Genomic DNA, 15,028 nt, shown 5'->3' with positions numbered 1-15,028 from the left:
CAGCTACAGACAGGCTCGTATATAAGCTTTAGAGACAAGATGTTATTTAGGCTGCCTGCTACACAGTATAGTGTTGCCATGTGAGGTGGTGGAAAGATTGGTAACTCTGGGCTGGGTTCATCCTGAGGATATATGCCAACACGTACATATATGTACTCAGTTTCTACTTTCGGCTTCATGGATTTCTTGTGCATGGTAATTTGAATTCCCGACTCTCTTTAATAAATTATGATGATTTGTTTGAATGGGTATCTTCTCTTTGGTCTTCATACTTTTCTGTTCCATTTTCTAGCACCTAACAGCATGTATCATGTATCCCTTGTGGTGGTTTGAATAAGAATGGTCCCTGTAGACTTCTATATTTGAATGCTTGGTCATCAGGGAGAGGTGCTACTTGACAGGGATTAGGTTTGCCCTTGTTGGAGGAAGTGTGTCACTGGGGGGCAAGAAGAGTGTGTATAAGCCCAAGCCAGGCCCAGTGTCTTTCTCTTCCTGCTGCCTGTGGGTTGGATGTAAGACATTGTGGCACTTCTCTAGCACCATGTCTGCCTACATGACACCATGTTTCCTGTCATGATGATACTGGATTAAACCTATGAAGCTGTAAGACAGCCCCAATAAGTGCTTTTCTTTTATAACGTCTGCCATGGACACAGTGTCTCTTCATAGCCATAGAACACTAAGACATCCTTCCTCTGTGACAGTAAATATATATTTTTTAGCTAATTATTATTCTAGACTCTCGTGGTAATATTACCATTACACTACACCAATCTACCAACAGAAACCTCAGCTCCATGCAACGTTATAGATCCTCAGACCTTGACTTGGAGATTAGAGTTGGGTGCGCAGAAAGCATGTCTTTATTTGTTGGAGTGTGTGTGTACATGCATGTAGAGGCCAGAGCAGGACTTCAGGTTTTTTCTTTATTGCTCTCCTTATTGCCTTGAGACAGGGTCTCTCTTTGAACCCATAGCCCCCTGTTTTGGCTAACCAGGCTGGCCAGCCTCTCAGGGTCTAGCTGTCTGCCTTCCATCAAAGCTGGACAGACAGACAGACAGACAGACAGACAGATACACACACACACACACACACACACACAGAGAGAGAGAGAGAGAGAGAGAGAGAGAGAGAGAGAGAGAGAGAGAGAGAGAGCGAGCCATATCCAGCTTTTTACAAGGGCAATGGGGATTTGAACATATACTTGCAGAGAAAGTGCTTTTACATTTTGAGCCGTCTTCCCAGCTCAGGAATACCTTCCTAAAGCTGGGTTGGACCTGGAATTCTTGAAATGTACTTTTAAAAAAACTCAGTATCTTTTAACTATTCTACATACAGCTGTCTGCACTATCTGTGATACCACTAAGGACACTGAAGAGTCTTTCTTCCTTTACCTGGGCTGGAGTTAAAAATACAGAATGTACTATTAAGTGGTGTTTTTTTGTTTGGGGGGGGGGGCAGTTGGTTGGGTTTTGTTCCTTTGTTTCCTTTTTGGAGGGAAGGAACTAGAAACAAATAGAAATAGTTCTACATGATGTATAGTTTTAAAGTATAAATATGTCTTTCTTCCCAGGCTACTCACAAAACAAGCTCCCATCATAGGGGATAATAACTTTGAAATGGGAAATTCCTGACAAATGGATACTTTGTTGGAATAAAGGGGGAGGGGGCTTAGTTACTTCGGCTGAAATACCACCCACATCATACTACGTATTATTTCAGCTTTCAGATTCAGACCTCCTTTTGACAAATGACAGGCTTCATCATGGTTTATATTCTTTGGGTAGGATAAAAATAATCCTGTAATGAAATCCCCAACACAGACCAACAAAACGTGACCTACATGAGACCACAAACAGCGGAATGGAATGGGGATTTAGGGGAGAGTAAAGGCAACTAGAAATCCCGGTGAGGAACAGTGTAGAAGGAGAGTAAAAGATCTGACTCACGGAGAAAATACAGTTGTGTGCCCCCCAACAAAACAGTAGATAGGAGCCTTCCCTGATGTCCCCAGTCACGACAATTCTGAGTAGTACGAGGCAGGGTCATGGCATGGTCTGGGGGCTGCTAATAATGCAGAGAAAGAAATACTGTGTCACTACAGAATATCGCCCATAAAATCTTCCTAATCAGTCCTCAGAGGACATCACTATCTCTAGAATGGCTGAAATAAGCCAGTAACATACAAGCAAGAAACTCATGTGCGCTGAGGTGTTGAAAGAGCTAGCTGCCACATACTAGAAAGCAAAGACCTAAGTCAGAAGAAGGGTGAACTTTGATTAGGGGTGGAAGGGTGTCTTAGCCGCTGTTCTCATTCTGTGAAGAAACACTGTAACCAAGGCAACTAACTCTTAGAATGTATTTAATTGGGGCTGGCTTACAGTTTTAGAGGTTTAGTCCATTATCATCATGGTGGAGAGCATGGTAGAATGCATGGTTCTGGAGCAGTGGCTGAGAGCTACATCCTGATCCACAGGCTGAGAGCCACTGGGCCTGGCATGGACTTTTGAAATCTCAAAGCCCTCCCCAGTGATACACCTCCTCCACCAAGGCCACACCCCAAGTCTTAATCCTATCAAACAGTTTCACTCCCCTGTAGACCAAACATTCAAATATTAGCCTAGGGGAGCCATTCTGATCCAAGTCACACATTCCACTCCTACACCCTTATATAGTTGTAGCTGTACCATAATACAAAAACACATCAGTCCAACTTCAAAATTCCCCACAGTTTACCACAGTCTTAAAAGTCCAAAGAGGAGAAGGGGAGGGGAGGGGGGAAGAATTGTGGGAAGCGGGGACTGGGAAGGGTGGTAGTGAGTTGGATGTAAAGTGAATAAGTTAAACAAATGACAAAAAAGTCCAAAGTTTGAAGTCTCCTCTGAGACTCATGACAATCTCTTAATTGTAACCCCCTATAAGGCCAAAGTCAAAAAAAAAAATCACACACTTCCAACATACAATGGCATAGAATACACATTACCATCTTAATAGGGAGGGAAGGGAGCATAAAGAGGAAGTACTGGACCAAAGCAGGACCAAAAAACATCAGGGCAAACTCAAATTCTGCATCTCCACATCTGATTGCTACTGTTAGGTCACCAGAGATGATCACTCAGATAGTTTGTGGCCAATCGAAAATCTTTATTCCAGCCTGCTAGGACCACACCCAAGTGTTCTGAGAACTAAGTATGGCCCTGAGTGTCCAGAACATGAGGTCTTTGAAGGGAAAAACTACATTCTTGCATCTTGCTTGGGAGCTCTGGGGGAGTGGGGGCTTTGTAGAAGCAAGCAATTTAACAGAAGCTAAGTTAAGCTGTTAGCTGAAGGTGACAAGGACATCTAAGAGGAGGTGAGAATGCACATTGGAAGTGTATTTTTCTGTACTGGCTATGCAAAACGGCATACCAGAGGAGAAGCATCCAGGGAGTAAAGAAATCAGGATGCAAAAACTTGAGCTGAGAAAGCAACCCTGGGAAACTCTAGAAACCCATGCTTATATGGAGAGGGGGTCTGTGTTGTAGTTAGGGTTACTATTACTATGATAAAACACCATGACCAAAAGCAAGTCGAGTAAGAAAGGGTTTATTTGGTTTATACTTTTACATCATAATCCATCACTGAACAGAATAAAAGACAGAAATCCAGGTAGGAACCTGGAGGGTAGAGCTGATCCAGAGGCCATGGAGGAGTGCTGCTTACTGGCTTGCTCATCATGGCTTGTTCAGCCTGCTTTCTTATAGAACTCAGGACCACTTGCCCTGGATGGAGGTCACCACCCACAATGGGCTGAACTCTTTTGAGCCAATCACTGATTAATGCTCTACAGGCAGGTCTCATGGAGACATTTTCTCACTGAAGTCCCCTCCTTTCAGATAATACTAGCTTGTGGCGGGTTGACATAAAACTAGCCAGCACAGTTTGTTACTACTTGTCTTCAAGTTCTGTACAGATGTTCTCCAATGACCCACAAAAGGGAGGAAGCTATCTCAAAGCCCTGGCTGCCCCCATGCTCAGTGACTTCCAGCTTCCTTTGGCTTCCTTCTCTCCTGCCAAGTGAGATTAGCTGCTCTGCTTGCCACAGCCATTCCTGGAAATGAGGACAGCAAAGGCCTGTCCAGGGACAGGCCTGTCCTTTATGCTGATCGATCCTCCATGACCAACAAGCAAACACTTGATTGTGGTAGATAAGCTGTCTCTCCTAAAGGCCACAAGTGGAGAACGTCAACTGCTCCTCATCCCATTGATACAATATAAAACCTAGCTGGAAATAGCACAGAAAGGACCCGTGACAGCTCTCAATGTATAGACCTTTAAACAACTCTTGCATTGGTTTATCGTGTGTGTGTGTGTGTGTGTGTGTGTGTGTGTGTGTGTGTTCACAAAACTAAGTGCAGACTTGCACATGCTACAGTACGTGTGTGCAGGTTAGAGAAAAACCTCTGCTGACTGGCTGTCCTTGTCTTCCACTTTGCTTGAGACAGCTGTTCACTTCAGCATCTGCTAGGCTAGCTGACCCATGAGCTATTCAGGGCCAGTACCATCAAATCAGAGACTTCAAACATTCTAGCAGAAAGTTAGGAAGACAACTGGCACAAGAGAGTCCTGGGAAGAGGAGTGTTCTCTCTAAGAGGCTTTCAAGTAACAGAGCAAAAGCAGCCGACAGAGAACACGTCTACAAATCTAGTACTCACTGGGCAGGTGAGACAGCTTAGCAGGTAGCATGCTGCCAAGCCTAAAGCCCGGAGCTTGATTGCTGGGTGGTAGAAGGATCGAATGCAGAACATGCACACACCATACACACTCACTCACACACACACATAAATACATTTACATATTTACTCACACAAAATAGTTCCTATCCTATCTTAAGCAATGGCTGAGAATTATTTCAATATCAAGAGTTACAGGTATAAATTATACTTGAGTCTGATTTTATTTTATCCTTCACTGTGGATATCAAAGGAAGGCCATGCACACAATAGGTAGAGGGGAGATCATGCACACAGTAGGCGGGGCGGGGGGGGGGGAGACCATGCACACAGTGGGGGAGGGGGAGGCCATGCACACAATAGACAAACCACACTGCTGAGCTGCTTCTTAGTCCCCCTAAGTTTCATTTCAAAACAAGTTTCTAACTTATGTATTCTCTATTAATGTAGTAATAGGCGTTAGGAATCTTATTTTTAGTTTGGTTTGGTTGGGGGGGGGTTGTTTTGTTTGGGGGAGCTTGGGGGTTTTTTGTTTGGGGGTTTTGTTTTGGGGGGGTTGTATGTGTGTGTGTTTTTTTGGGGGGGTGGTTTGGCTTTAGTTTTGGGACAGGGTTTCTCTGTGTAGCTCTGCCTATCCTGGAACTCACTCTATAAATCAAGCAGGCCTCTGAATCAATCCTCTTGCCTCTGCTTCCCTAGTGTCACCAGTGTCTGTGGGCCTGTGTACAGGAGGCTTTCCATGGAGATCTCTGGCCCAGTCAGGTGCGAGGGCTCAGGCAAAGGGGAGAGAACTCGAGCAGGGCGGGTGGGGTTGCTTCTTCTGCTCCTGCTGCTGCTGTCGCTGCTGTCACTTTGTTGTTCCAAGACGCTGCACTGGTTGCTCTGTGCTGAGTCGGGCCTGTTGAGAGGTGCAGGGGAGCTTCTGGTGGCCTTTCAGGAGAGCAGGTTTCTTCCCTGGCTGTGGTGTTACAGCTCTTATGACAGAAGCTCTCTGAGTAATTCTCACACACTGTTATTCCTTCTGGATAGTATCTTATATACAGTTTTGGGGTAGGTCAGGGTCTGACAGCAGGTTCTTCCTATTGGCTTGGTCCGAGAGGTTGGGGAGACCTTATCTACATGTGAGAAGGCTTGGAGTGCTGCCCCTACATGACTGATGGCCACAAACCAAGTTCCTACCATCCCTTCAGAGTCTCTCAGGGTTCTAACCTTAGCTCAACCTTACCAGGCTTCCTCTCACAGCTCACCGCCCCCCACAAATGTCCAGCTGGAGTTAAGAATCTTTTCCTGGCCAGACCCTGCCAGTACCTTCTCACATAATCCAGGTTCCTCCTTTTCTTTAATATGAATTTGCATGGTAAATGTATAGAAATATGAAAAATGTATAAGGTTAAGGATTTTAAAAAGCGTACTCTAGATATGCTTTATGATGTGTCTGTGTGTGTGTTTATGTTCTTGTGAACAAGCTTCCCACCCACACTTTAACTCTTTGTTCTTCTACCCACCCATTACTTCTGTAATACTAGGAATTGACCCTGGGGCCCTATGCCTGCTAGGCAAGCATGTCTCAGCTGCAGACTCAGTTTCATTTTCTTTCTCAATGCCTTTTTTTTTTTTAATTTTCTATTTTAAAAGATAATATTTGAAGACTTCCTGGCAAAATAGCAGACTTCCTCCATGGGACCCACCAGAGAAATACCAGTATCAGAAAGGAAAGAAAGAAAGAGAGAGAGAGAGAGAGAGAGAGAGAGAGAGATAGAGAGAGAGAGAGAGAGATAGAGAAAAAGATAGAGAGAGAGATAGAGAGAGAGAGAGAGAGAGAGAGAGAGAGAGAGAGAGAGAAAGAACGAACTCTATTCAAAAAAGAAGAAGAAGAGACAGAAAGCTTCAGGAAACCCACAGAAGTGACAGGACAGCTGGCAAGTGTGACATTCAACAGGAAAGGCACCAGCAAGGAGGAAACTGAGCTGAGCACAACCCCAGTGTGGCTCTCCAGGACAGGAGGGAAGCAGAAGCCTTATCCAAAAGATGTGCCAGGTGGTCTTGGTGGAAGGAGACCTTCTGACCCAGCTGTAAGACAAGCCTACAGCTCTCACTCATCTCAAATCCAGTTGATGGTCTTGTTGAGACAGTGATTACTCCAGGCGGGATGTGTCAGCTGTTGAGATGTGTCAGCTGTTGTTCTAATGCTTTGTCTTAATTCGGCTCCCAAAGGCCGCTTCCAGACATGGAGGGTCCTTGCCCCCAGTTGGCTTTGATCATACAGCCAATGGTTGGGCAGGGAGATGGAGGCGGGACTTTTAGATTATGTGTACAAGGGACTGAAGGAGAGAAGAACAGAGGAGAATCCCCATGATGGGGGAGCAAGGAGAACAGACTTAAAGGGCTGCTGATGTAGGAAAGTGGCCCTAGGGAACACTCCCCCAATTATGTCTGGGATACCAGAGATGAAATGTAGAACTCACTATTAAAACTTATTTAGAGATTCTCAAATGGAATACAAACACACCATGATGTGAGATCGGGAGGAGGGAGAACTGGCTTCTCAGCGGGCTACAGATTGGCGGGGCCACATGGGATTTCTTCCCGTGGTGGTTCAGTTCTGGACCATACAAAAAGCTTGGGCTCAGAGATGCTGGGAGCCCCTACTGTGCAAAGAGACAGGCTGGCAGCTCAGGGAAGGCGGAGAGAGGCAGACAATAGAAGTTGCTTGCCTCCCACAAACAGACAAACAAAGGCACACAGATAGAAGGGAGATTGAATGAAAAAAAAAATGCTTTAAAAAAATTTGAAAAGGTCTATTCCACAGCAAATACTCAGATTCTTTTGAACATAGTATGCACAGGAATTCTGGGATTGTTCAGCTTGGTATGACAAAAATAGAGCCTAGAAATAGGCTTATACAATAAGTAAAAGAAAATTTAATTAAAATTAAATACATAGATCAATAAATAATTGAGGCTTTTGATCTTAAATTATAGGTCAAAGAGCAGGGGATAGAGAACCTAACCTATCTCAGATAATAGAAACTTAAGCCTTGATCTCACTAATAAAAATTGATGGTATAAGAACAAAACAGGAGATAGTGGAGGAGCACTATCTCAACAGATAATATTTGTTGAGATTGCTTTAATTGCTTTGAGTTGATTTAATTACCAAAATGAAGATCTTAAGTTTGGTGGTATTTATGATATTAAAATTCCTCTGGGAGAGAGGTCAAGCTACTAATTTAATTCATTCTATACCTTTAATGATTTCTGGTTAATGGACCAAGGACATGCTATTTTGGAAGAGAGGCTCTGTATGTTGACAGGAAAGGAAATAAGGGCTTTGGACCCCTTCCAGGAAGGTATGGATCAGATATTACAGGGGAAGACCCCCTGAAGATCTTAGGTACAGAAAAGAAAAAATTAGAGAATTAAACAGGACAGGTAACTTAATCTGCTGATTCCTTCACATGGGAACAGCGCAATAACTGGCTTAGACATAAAAGTGTCTCCAGCCAAAACGTCAGCTAAATTTAGACAATAAATCATGTTGGTTATTGAATCCTTAAGATTCTTCATGTCCTCCTTAATTTGGCATGAATGAAGATTTGTCACAATTGGTTATTGTTAAAATTAAATCATAAAAGGATTGTTGCCTTTCACCTGCTCAAAGAAAGTACAAAATTCATCTTTAACTGCTCTGTGCATCCTGCACAATCCATACAAATATCTTAATAGTACTAACATTTTGGCTAAGAGATTTATATATTACAGAATATACAGCTTTGGCAAGGTTCATCCTCAGGGATGTTGAAGTGACTGTTCCAGCCCCCTGCTTCCTGATGCTGTCCAGAGACTGCTTCCAGAGCACTTCAGAAATTAATGCTGATTCCTGATAGATCCGGTTCATCTAACCTCTCAGACAGATCTAGTCAGAACTTCAGTCAAGCCCTGAGCCTTCTAAGCATACAGAGACTGGATAACAGACACTAAAGCTAACTTTCTTAAGTCTAACCAAATTTTCTAATTTTCCTAACCCTCCCCTCCCCTTTAAAGAATTGCCCCTATTCAACAGGAAGAAGTTATGGAGAGTCATCATCCCAATCTCTTGGGTTTGAATGTCTGGTTATGGTTATTTTACAAATTGAAGATAGGTTGTCATTTGAGCAAATAATTTGGAATGGTTATAATTTTGAACAGGAAGGAAATAGATGGGATGGATTACTAAATTTATTCTTAAGCAAAGCATTATATAGCCACAGTATTACATTGGTAGAAATCTTTATAACTGATACAAATTGAAGTTATAATTCTACATTGGTACAGAATCCATAGATTGATGCCAATTTAAGGTTTTTATTGGTATAAATTTCTTATATTGATACAAAATTAATATTGTTACTCTTAAATAGGCATTGTACCTATGCAACTCAATTGAGAATATAAGACTTAGACCAGTCCTTCTAATAGCTGCTATTTCAAACTGTTTAGAATGATTAAATAATGTAAGTTAAGGGCTAGATAATAAACTAGATAGGTCTAGATAGTAATTAGATTCTGATCTAATTATATTCAAGTGCTTTCTACAATATTCAAATAGAAATAGCTAAGAGTAGTCAAGGTTTAACAATTTATATACACTTTATATAAATAGATAGTCTTCAAAAACATCAGAAATCCACAAAGTATGACATTTAATATTAATTCGTTATTAAAGATCATTTGAGTAGAGACATGTCTGTTCCTGACAGTATCCTTTTCTTTGTTCAAAGAAGAAATTGAACATCAAAATCTCCATATGAAATTGCTCTAGTCTTGGCAAGGTAGCCACTGGACAAAAATTGCCCTATTCATCTACAGACAAAAAAATACTGTCCAGTAAAGGACACGGGATAGTCGACAGATTAGTTCTGCCAAGACAGAGCAAACAAGTCCTTCATAGTTCCTGCTTCATTCCAAGGGCTGTCAGATGGTTCTGAACCAGAAGGCTAAAGACATATGCTCTGACATTTTGTCCAGGTTATCAGCTGTCTCTACAATTTGTTTAGATCTTGGAAGCTATGCTTTGTGCTTCCCACATATGCAGGTTATAACTCGTTCTCAGATTTCTGATGGGGTTGAAGACTAGTTATAGTCTCATAATCAAACTTAAGTTGTTTAGCACTGAGAGAGATGATACAGATTTGAAAGAATGGTTTTTAGATGGTAATGCAAGCTAAAATCAAAACATAATTCAGACACAGAATTGTAAACTCTTTAAGTCAGGATAGATGATAGGGTACTTCATCTAATTGACAAATATGATGGACTGGATGTTAAGTATATATACTTTGCAATTTACAAAATTGTTGTGGTTTTGCTCAATTTATGTCTGAGAGAAGAGCTTTTTAAAAATTTGGACAGAAAAATGGAAATGTTAGAAAATGGTTGTAATGCGTTGTCTTAATTCAGCTCCCAAAATGGGAGCACAGCACAGCTTCCAATGTTGAAGGTCTCTGCCCCCAGCTGGCTTTGACTGGTAATAAAGAATTGCCATACAGCCAATGGCTGGGCGGGGAGACAGAGGTGGGACTTTTAGATTATGTGTATAAGGGACTGAGTGGGAGAAGAACAGGAGAATCACCATGATGGAAGAGCAAGAACAGCCTTAAAGGCCCGCCCACATGTAAGATTCTGGGAAAGTCTATATTTCTATATAAATCAGGCCACTCCCCCAATTATGTCTCAGGTAGCAGAGATGAAATATAGATTTTAAAAGATGTTAACTCAGGAGTACCAGAGGGAAGTGTGTGCTAGCCGAGAGGAGGTTTAGAAGTGCCCAATCATTGAGCTAGTCAAGGCATATCAAAATTAGCTAGTGTGTGTGTGTGTGTGTGTGTGTGTGTGTGTGTGTGTGTGTGTGTGTTTCATTCTTGAATCCAGAGAACTCTTGTGGGTGGCTGGAGGCTTCATCACCCGCCGGGAGGGAGCTCAAACCGGTTTAACCAATCCACTGCTATAGTCAGCCATGGAGAGGAGTTCTCAGACCTCTGAGGGCTGTGGCTGGTGCCATCTGACATGAAATTTGCTGTTTGAAACTGAGCTGCCGTAGGGGTTTGAGATCAGAGCAGAGTCACCAGTCAGTCAGCCTGAATTCACCCTGCCTCTGACCCAGGGTGACGGACGGCTCTGGGAGGAGGCTACAGAGAGCATGAATATAGTGAAGATAGTGAGCATGTGCTGAATGCTCACTAGCTAAAAAAGTACAGGCAAGAAGCAGCTAGGCCCAGGCAGTGACATTTCAGGAGTAAGTGACCCCCAGCCTCAGTGTCCAAGAGCAGAAGCTCATCAAAGGATATTAATGTGGAGCTCGATAATTCTGAGCCTGAGATGTGTCACTACCTGTCTTGCATGAGACTCACTGATATACAACTGAAGAATTCTGAGCTTGCAACAGAGTGCTTGGCATCCTTGGCCGCATGGCTCCAGCAGGGTGATTAACACTTAGAGGGCATTGAAAGTATGAAACCAGGGCTGGAGTGATGGCTTAGCGGTTAAGAGCACTGACTGCTCTTCCAGAGGTCCTGAGTTCAATCCCCTGAAACCACATGGTGGCTCACAACCATTTGTAATGTGATCTGATGTCTTCTTCTGTTGTGTCTGAAGACAGCTACAGTGTACTTACATAAAACAAAAGTAGTAGGTAGTAGGAACCCAAGTCCACCTATTCAGAGTTCAGAACCCTGGCTGTTTTCCATATACCTACACACCTGAGAGGAACCCTCAAGCTAATTCATTAGCTACCTCGGGAGGTGTAACCTGGGGAATCTTAGGAATGTGGGAGAATCTGCCTGGCCTGCATGTTGCAACACTAAGTGAGGTCAGTAGAAGCTCTGTATGCAAGGAAGCTATCTCTGGTAGACACTGGACACGTGGCCAATAGAGACTCAGCATAAATCATAGGAAACACAAGAGTCTGCAACATCAAACGACCCTCTTCCCTGCATACACCCATCTTAAGGAAAGCTGTGGTGAGATGTGGTGGGACACATCTTTAATGTCAGCACACAAAAGGCAGAAACAGGAAGATATCTGTTCTTTTGAGGTGAGACTGTTCTACATAGTGAGTTCCAGGACAGCCAAGGCTCCATAGAGAGAACTTGATTCAAAAATAGACAGACAGACAGACAGACAGACAGACAGATGATAGATAGATAAAAAAAATCAGTAATATTTACTCAAAAACCAAACTAACACCTAATTCAGCAAGATGGAATTTCACATAGAAGATATCTAGCACTAGCTACTGGTTTACTGCCCTCAGGGACAAAGTAGTATCCGATCCTGCTGCCATTCATCTGTGAGTTCTTCCTCAAGGGATCCTTTTGAGTACAAGACGCTCACAGAATTCCAGCTACCAACCCAAACACCAGGCAATTCCACAAAAGCTGAGTAAAATCCCTTCCAGGTGCTATTCCGCACCTGTTCCATTTCTGTCACATGTATTTGGTCAGAACACAGTCAATTTGATACCTCTGCAAGGGAGGCTGAGACATGAAGCCTTAGGATAGGGAGCATGGCTTCTAGAACAGGCCTAGGTAAGCAGGTGGGTGAACAAAGCAGAAAATTGTAAGTTAAGCACTTCCAAAATACCGGGGGGGGGGGGGGGGAGAACCTCTAGACAGCTAGAGCCACCTGTAAGTTTGAATACAGTAAATCAACCCTAAAGATTTGGCAAATTAAGAAGAAACACCCACATCCAACACATTTGGATCTTGGTTCACTGTAGGCAATATATTCATGGACTTCTGAGAGAGACTCACATGACCCTTCCTGCTTGAGTTATCATAGAATGGGCCTTTACATATTTCCTACCCACGGCATAAGTGTAAAATTCATAACAAGAGGTAATCATATATTCTCCAACTGGGCTGTATGAAATGGTGTTTTATAAACAAAGTGTGGGGTAGTAGTGGGGGGGGGAAAGGATTTATAATTCATCCTGTATACATCTATCAGCTGGGGATGTGGTCTGTGGTAGAGCATTTGACAGCATCCCAAGGCCTCAGGCTCAATCCCTACCACCAAACACAGCAAACAACTCTGCCAGCAACAACAAAACCAGCAAACAAAACCAAGCTTCCCTATCACCTTCCACATCAAGGTTATGACCCCGTTGGGGGGGGCTTCAGGCTGCTCTCACTAGCGGAGGCTTACCGCCACCTGCTGGGGAGCTGCTGCATTAATTCTTCCAATTACCTCAGGAGCTTCAAAGCACATGCACAGCACCAAGCACAATTTAATCTTGCAATTATAGTTCTCCTCTACGGCACTCAAAACCAAAGGCAGGTAATTAATCTGGCTAACTTATGACAATTTGATGTGTGTGGTGACACACATCTGTAAATCAGTATTTGAAAGGCCAAGACAGGACAGTCTCAGAGTACAGGGCCAGCCTGGGTTATATAGCAAGTCATTTCTCTCTTCTCTCTCTCTCTCTCTCTCTCTCTCTCTCTCTCTCTCTCTCTCTGTGTGTGTGTCTTCCTCCATCTCTCTCTCCTTTCTTCTCCTTTTCACCCCTTCTGTTTCATTATTTGATTTCTTGATAACACTAATTAGACTCATTGAAGAAAATAGAAGAAAAGCTAGTTATCCTACACAGCCACATGCATTATTATTTTATTTCAGAATAATAAAAATGTACTATTCAGTCTTGTAAACACCCTTGGCACCTTTTAAAATCAGGACTACTCCCAGTGCTAAAGTGCTTCTAAGCAAGCATGAGGACTGAGTTTCAGTACCCAGTACCCACATAAACACCATAAACACTCAGGTACCTGCAACTCCAACACTGAGGAAGATCCCTGGAGCTTGCTGACCAGCACATCTAGCTGAATCAGTGAGTCCCAGGTGCTCTAAGAGACTAAGTCCCAAAAGATAAGGTAGGAAATGGTTGAGGAGGACACCTGGCCTCAATTCTTCACACACATGTGCACACACATGTGTACACATGTGACACCAACATGTAAAAAACATGTATCACACACACACATACACATATACTCTTAGATTTTAAACTTTGCTAACTACCTAGAAATAATTTTCTCCTCTCATGCTCTTTTCCCCAAAAGCTAGTGATGAAACCGAGATTCAGTTTGGCATGGTCCTGTGTAATGACATCCTTCCAGATAAACCTCCTTCTTTGAAGAAAGCATTTTATTAAGATAGTATGTTCCAAGAGAAGGTGAGATTCTGTCCTGCAGAGAAGCTTCATTATGTTCAAGAAGTGGACAGCTCAAATGCTTCAGGAAGTCCCTGAAGCTAACCTGACATACAGACCCTCCTCATGCTGTAAAGACTGCTGACAGCCTATGGGACAAGCTAAGCTGCCTGGAAGATGCTCAGACCAGCTGAGTTGCCTGAAAGATACTTTCCAATTTGTTGAGCTGCTTGTGGGTTGCTCAGTGAACTGGTCTCAGCTTTCCCGAGTTGTTAAAGATACCAGAATGAGCCTTGGTAATGCAACAGTCTGAGTTATTTCTACTCCTGTAAGTAACCTCTCACCCATATCCCTGTGAGTAACCCTAACAAAACTCATCTGTTTACCAAGCTGAACTTTGGTAGTATCTGTACTTTGTGGTCTGTTGTAAGTACATATTTGTTCACATACCCCCAGGAATAGTGTCACACAACACAAGGTGGCTTGTGGACTATAATCCTAGTACTTGAAGACTGAAGTAGAAGGGTTGCCGTGAGTTCAAGGTCAGGCTGTGCTACATAGTGAGTTCCAGGTCAGCATGGGCTACAGATTAAAGACCTTGTCTCTACAACAACAACAACAACAAGAAATTAGAGTTGTGTTCTCCTGCTCTCCAGGTTCTCTGGAGTGACAGAGTATAAGGTAGGTAGGTAAACAGAATGAGCAAGAAGGTCTTAGCTAATCCTAGATTCCAAATGACAACCACTGCTCTTAGCTATTTTACCAGAGATGAGTCTGGGGAGTAAATACCCAAACATCAGATATCATCTCCTGTGCACCTCTGCTTTCTTTTTTAATATTGTAATTACATGTTGTTGATTTGTACATGTGTATGGGTGTGGCACCAGTATGACACTTTGTACATGTGAAGCTAAGAGCACAACTGTTGGAGTCTATTCCCTCCTTCCTCTATGTAGGTTGGAATCTGCCTCAGGTTGTCGAGTTTGGTGACAAGCACCTTTATCTACTGAACCATCTCAATGGCCCATCTACCTTCGATATAACATACACAATGATTTAAGACATTTGTCTATTAAGACAAGCTTTAACAATTGAAAGGGATTCTGATGTTTTTCTTTTCCCAATATTCT

This window comes from Arvicanthis niloticus, chromosome 25 (assembly GCF_011762505.2).
Source record: "Arvicanthis niloticus isolate mArvNil1 chromosome 25, mArvNil1.pat.X, whole genome shotgun sequence".
Taxonomy (NCBI): Eukaryota; Metazoa; Chordata; class Mammalia; order Rodentia; family Muridae; genus Arvicanthis; species Arvicanthis niloticus.
This window is presented reverse-complemented; position numbering follows the sequence as displayed.